The following is a 6541-nucleotide window of genomic DNA, read 5'->3' on the forward strand; positions in this document are numbered from 1 at the left end:
TGTTCTCCTGGAGCTCCCCTGTGGTTCACTTTCACAGGGCTCAGAACATTACCTTCCTCGCATTGATTTCTGGTTGTAATAAGTGGTTAAGTTCCTCCACTGCTAGACTCTACTTAAGACTTACAAGCGCAGAATAGAATATCAGTCTTTTTCCTCCACCGTATCTCCATCCTGAGCATGTGTTTATGAAATGAATGAATGCTTAAAATCAAGACCCTAGTCCACTTCAGGAAGCAGACAGGCACATTGTTAGATATCAGTAAAGAGTTTATACTCTGAGGCGGGGTGCCGTGGCTCACGCCTGTAATCCCAGCACTTTGGGAGGCTGAGGCGGGCAGATCATGAGGTCAGGAGATCAAGACCATCCTGGCTAACACAGTGAAACCCCGTCACTACTGAACATACAAAACAAATTAGCCGAGCGTGGTGGCGGGCGCCTGTAGTCTCAGCTACTGGGGAGGCTGAGGCAGGAGAATGGCATGAACCTAGGAGGCGGAGCTGAGCTTGCCGTGAGCCGAGATCGCGCCACTGCACTGCAGCCTGGGCCACAGAGCAAGACTCCGTCTCCAAAAAAAAAAAAAAAAAAAGTTTATACTCTGAAAGAGAAGGAGGTTTTAATCTTAGTAATTTATTTGACTGCTAAATAGCAAAAATCCAGTTGAGTACATTAGGCTAACATGGTTGGTGTGCAAACACATGCTAGGAGTTCATCCAGGTGTGGGTTATTTGTCTACCAGCCTTACTTCAGGCAGCACCCAAAGTTCAGACTCAAGCTGTGGGCAGTCTACTGCTTTGGTGGGGATGGTGGCTGTGGTGCCTGATGGGGCCACTTGGCTGAGGGAGGGCATCAGTGTTGCCATTTCAGGAGTGCTGATGTGGATGTTGCTTTTCTCTGTTGTGTCACCAGTATTCTGTGCCTTGGGTTGGGTTTACTTGCATCTCTGTGTATCACTCTGCTGCTTCAAAACTCATCCCTTTTGTTGATGCTGACCTGAGGAGCTTGGGAAATGTTTGCTGCATTGGGTGGGGTTGATGAGCTGGCTTTAAAAGGAAGCACGAATGCTTTACCAGGACTCCAAAATCAACAACAACAGAATATCTTTCTAGGATCACTCGAATGGATCCATTTATTCCTTGCATAAGCCTCCAACTTTTGAATACACTTTTCAGTTTGGGAAGAAAGCATAGAATCCTACATGTGAACTTTAAGAGAATGGGATGTATCATAGTGTTTGTTTTCAGACAGTAGTATGCCTTTAGGATAGTCTGAAGAACAGTTAAAATATAGATTCCTGAGTCCCACGACCAGAGAATCTTGCTCAGCAAGCTTGGAATGGAACCCAGGAAACTTCAGGTGATGTAAGGCAAGGAGTTTATGCATCACATCTAAAATAATGGTCCCTGCTCCTGATGAACACACCAAGTACCCAAGAAGGGTGCCAGAGTGTGAAACAAGTATGGCTAGGTGATGAGATGACCTGGGTACAGTCACCTGTTAAAGTGCGGATTCTCATTCAGCAGGTCTGTGGAGGAGGGGGATATTCTGCATTTCTAATCAGTTGCGAGATAGCAGTTGTTGCCAGCCCCTGCCTCACACCTTGAGCAGCAAAGGTATGAAAGAGTCACTAACATTAGGGCTCTGGAGTCAGACGGGCATAGGTATGGATCCAACCTGTTCTCTCCCTGTGTGACTAGTGTCTCCCAATCCTGGTTTACTTGTGTCTCAAGTGGGAAATGATGCAGAAATTAAATGTGACAATAATATACATAAAGCATTCAACATATTGCTTAACATGCCATTAGTCTTCCGTGAGTATAAGCTGCCATTGCAATTTTAATAATAAATCCTGCTAATTCAATGTAAATTAGTCAAAGATGTTTGTTTTATCATCCTTGCCATTTTATTTTGCTAATTTTGTTTCTATGCAGATTGAGGCAATGTTTCTATTTCTATCATATAACACATCTGGAAGAAAAAGGAATCATTTCCCTACCAAACACCCAGCCCATGCAGTGCTATGACCATAGTCCTTAATAAGATGTTGTGACGTTAATGAACATCAAGACATCGGAATGAGGGTTTATTTCCCCTGGCCCCAGATATTGGCCATTCTGTTGACAGAGCTGGTGCACTCAGAGCTGGGTTGATGTGATTTAAAACTGGGAGATTACTCTGAAAATTTCAGCCCGGGTAGGCTGCTTGACATCATAGGAACCAGCATCCCATTGGCTGAATTGCTTGGGTTTCTGCTACTTGACACATGCACTCCAAGTGTACCTAGTGATGTAGTAGCCTGTTTTGTTCTGCCCTAGTTTGCTCGAATTATCTTTAAGGTTTATCTTGGAAAAAGCAAAGGCCCTGAGGGCAGGGTGATGTTTATCTGGTGGGCAGATACTATGGCATTATAGGTAATCCCTGAGGTTTTAGAGTCCTGTAGACCTGGGTTCAAATCCTGATTCTACGACTTAATACCTGTGTGACCTTGGGTCACTTGCCTAACCTCTCTGAGTCTCAGTTTTCTCATAGCTCCACCAGTGGGAATTCCTTTTCTAGCAGTCAATGGCCTTAATACCATGTGCCCTGTCATAGGTGAAGCTACAGTCAAGTACATGTGGCCTTCATTAATATATGCCCTGTTCTAGGTGAAGCTAAAGGACTGGTCCCTGCAGGTCAACTGTGACGGTTTAAGCCATTATTCCATGTCATTGGTACATGTTTTGACTAACAATATAAATTCACATTAAAACTTTATTTTAATTATAGCCTGCTAGTGTTTGAGTGCAAAGAACTTCTGATGATTTTTATTTTCTGTTAAGACTATAGTGAGCATGAGATCCCTCGGTCATGTGTGGTAAGTCTTTGGGAAGAAAAGATAAAGGTTTTGTAGGCGATATAGGATATTGCAGCTCTCAAATGCAAGAAAAACTGTCACTTCACATATGCTATTACATCTACTCATTGATGCTATTCTCGCTCTGTTTTTCAGATGAGAAGCTGAGGCTTCAAAGCTCGATAATACCAATATCCACTCGTTGGTATTATCCTCCCTCTATTTTTCAGAGGAGAAGCTGAGGCACAAAGGTGACAAACATCTTAGCCAAGGATAGCCAGGTCATGAATGGCACTGCGGAAATTTGAATTCATGTACTCTGATCCCAGAGAACCTACCTTGAATGGCCATTTGCCAGACTACACAATTTTCTCTCACAAGATACTAACTTTTTGAACTAATAAAAGAGAAGAGTCAATGGCTCCAGTTAATTCCAGGAGCAAAAATTTATCTTTTTGTGTACAGTGTAACTGGATGAATTAGAAATTGTGTGTGAAAAGTGATATTTATAAGATATGTACATAATATTGGCAGCACAATCAATATATAATTACAATTAATGCCTATTGTCCTGAGTATTTTGCAAATGCCCTCATCTACATGAAAAGTCTTTGTGATTCTAATAGTAATGACCAGATTTTATGATTTATAATTCCCAAATAGTATGTCTGGAGATCCAATCAATGAGCAAAATTACAAAGTGTTTCGGCTTATATGGTTTAGGGCCAACAGAAATACCAGTAGCTCCCACCTCTGAGTCTCATCGCACACTTTGATTAATTAATTGATTCCTTCATTCATTCACATTCACTTTTTCACCCTCTTTTGACAGATCTCATTTTAATTTTTGGCATTGTGTATAAATATCTTCAGCTCGAATGGGTGGATAATTACCTTCTTCCAGACTCAGGAAACTTGCATTGCAGCTCTGCGGCTGGGTATTTTTGTTTTGTTTTGTTTTTTGTTTTTGTTCTTGTGTGGCTTACAGCTGGTCACACTGACTGCTAGCTGGTGAGCGCAATGGAATAGGATTTAATTTAGTAAATTTTCACTGAAGATCTATTCTGTGTTGGGGCCATGCTGGTTCTGGAAATACAGAATACATTATTTTATGCACAAAATAATGGTAAAAATAATGCAGCAGCCGTTATGGACTGAATTGTGTCCTCCTGTCCTCCTCACCACCCCCCAACTACATTTATACGTTGAAACTCTAATCCCTGTCACTCTATTTGGAGATAGAGCCTTTAAGGAGGTTCAATAAGGTTCAGTGAGGTCCTGAGGATGAGGTCCTGATCTGGTACAACTGGTGCTCTAATAAGAGGAGGAAGAGACACCAGCGATCTCTCTCCATGCACACAGAGGAAAGGCTGTGTAAGAACGCAGTGAGAAAGTGGCATCTACAAACCAGAAGAGAGCCCTCACTGGAAACCAACCCTGCTGAAACCTTGATTTTAGACTTCCAGCCTCCAGAACTGTGAAAAAATAAATGTCTGCCGTTAAACCACCCAGCCTGTGGTATTTTGCTATGGCAGTCTGAGCAGTACAGCAGCCACAGCAACTAACTTATTTAGAGAGAGTGCTCTAGGGGAGACACTGGGCTGGACACTGAGGATGACTGAGTTGTATAAGCTGTGGTCCCTGCCCTGATGGGCACACCGAGTACCCCAAGGAGGTGAGCACACATATTCAAGCCCCAGAGTGCAGAACAAATGGTGCTAAGTGGAGAGAGCAGACTTGGGCACAATTCACATGGGTGATGTGACCTTCAGTCTGCGTTGGGTTGGAGGGGAAGGAGACCAAGGGCTTCCCACAGCTGAAATCCAACTCTTGGTCTTGTCTGTTTGATCTTGTGTCTTAAACTTCCTGACAGGGTTCTTCCTAGCCAAGCCCTGCTTTACTGTATAACATATTGCAGGGTCTAAATGATGGCAATGCATCTACATATTAAATTACAGTGATCTGGAGCATTTTTTTTTTTTTCACACAGGCATCAGCTAAAGGTTTAAAATCTCTCATTAGAATTTTTATAGCCTGAGGTGTGCCGCTAGGAAAATGGAATTCGCTGTTTTTCTTTTCATCTGAGCAAAAGGGTGACTATTTTGTTTTCTAATGAGTGCATAGCATGGGCCATTGGCTGGAGTTGTGATAGCCTATAAATGCTTTCCGGTGTGATTCAGGCCTCTTGAATCCTCCAGACTCACCTGTCTGGGTGGACAGGGATGCTGTGTTAGACATGGCCAGGAGCCAGGGCTCTGGAGTTGGATGGGTCTAGATGAAGTGTCCTTCATCCAGCAGCTGTGTGGGTCTGAGCAAAGTACAAAATCTCTTAGTGTCTCAGTGACCCAACTAGAAAGGATAATTGTGATTCTTAGAATTAAGTGAAATGGTGCACTTACATTAAAATGCTGGGCGTGGAGCCTGACACACAGTAACAACTAAAAATCTTGTTTTATGGTCTTTAAATTTGAAGAAACCTGGAAGAAATCTAATTGCTACTCTTATGCAACCATTGCGAGGTAGGGCTGAAACAATACCAATTCAACAATCAATTAAAGATGGCCCTGTATATTTCATATGGCTTCTATAAGGACCAAATGAAATAGCATAGACCTATGTGTGGATTCTGGAAGATCTTCAATAAATGTCAGTTTCTCATTCCTTCTCATCAAGAGCAGATATCGTCTCTATCTGGACTAACAGTCATTATTGTGGGCTCCTTCCCACCCTGACTCTTCATGCATTAACCTTGCAAAATGGGTTAAGAGGACTCTGTATTATCAAAGCTCCCTTGAATACACCTGTGAGCCGTATTTGGAGATTAAGTCAAATGTTATTAACATTCCAATTACTTCCAGGTCAAAGGTGATATTGCTGAAAATAAAGCAACATAGATTTCTAGTATAATTATTCCTTAATTCAGTGTGGGACCTGAAGTAACCTGGCATGCTCTACTTAAATAATTCAGTTCAAGGGCTACCTGGTGTACAAGCTGTGGTATCTGACTTTAAAGCGTCTGCAGCCTATTCAAGAGCAGGTATGTAAAGAGCATGAAATAAACTTTAGTGAAATAATAGGCTGTGTGTCCCGGCCATTCAGTGTTTATAAATAGCAAGCACCTACTCTATGCCTGATGAACTCCTATTCATCCTTCAGCCAGACCCAGATGTCAGCTCAGAAATCAGTTCTTCTTGAAAGCTTTTGTGGACCAGCCTTCTTATATCCCCCATCCACACACTCATGGTGTAAGTCCCTGCCATCTGCTCTCCTAGGATTCTGTAATTTTCCTTCTTAGCCCTTATCTGTTTACTTGCTTACCATTGTGTCCTCAGTGCCAAGCAGCTTGGCACACAGTAGGTGTTCAGTATAGGCTGGCTAATCAGCTGGCTGCATATGGTGGAATGGGGTGTGGCTTTCCTATAGGTAATGGCACAAATTCTATGTAGGAAGGAAATTGCTAACAATAAAACCTAGACTGGAGGATTCTGACCAATAGTGTTTTCACTACTTATGACAAAGTCACGTTCCCACAGTTGATTCTCCAGCCCAGGGTGCAACATATGGGATAGTGGCTTCTTTAGGATTTAAAAAGCATTGGTACAGGAAGACATTCCACTACCTCTGAGTTCCAAGTGCTGATGCAATGGCAAAATTCAGTTGAAGAATAGACTTCTGTCCAGTAGAGGGAGCTCCCTCATTAAAAAGTCACA

The sequence above is a fragment of the Chlorocebus sabaeus genome, chromosome 22 (assembly GCF_047675955.1).
Source record: "Chlorocebus sabaeus isolate Y175 chromosome 22, mChlSab1.0.hap1, whole genome shotgun sequence".
Lineage (NCBI taxonomy): Eukaryota > Metazoa > Chordata > Mammalia > Primates > Cercopithecidae > Chlorocebus > Chlorocebus sabaeus.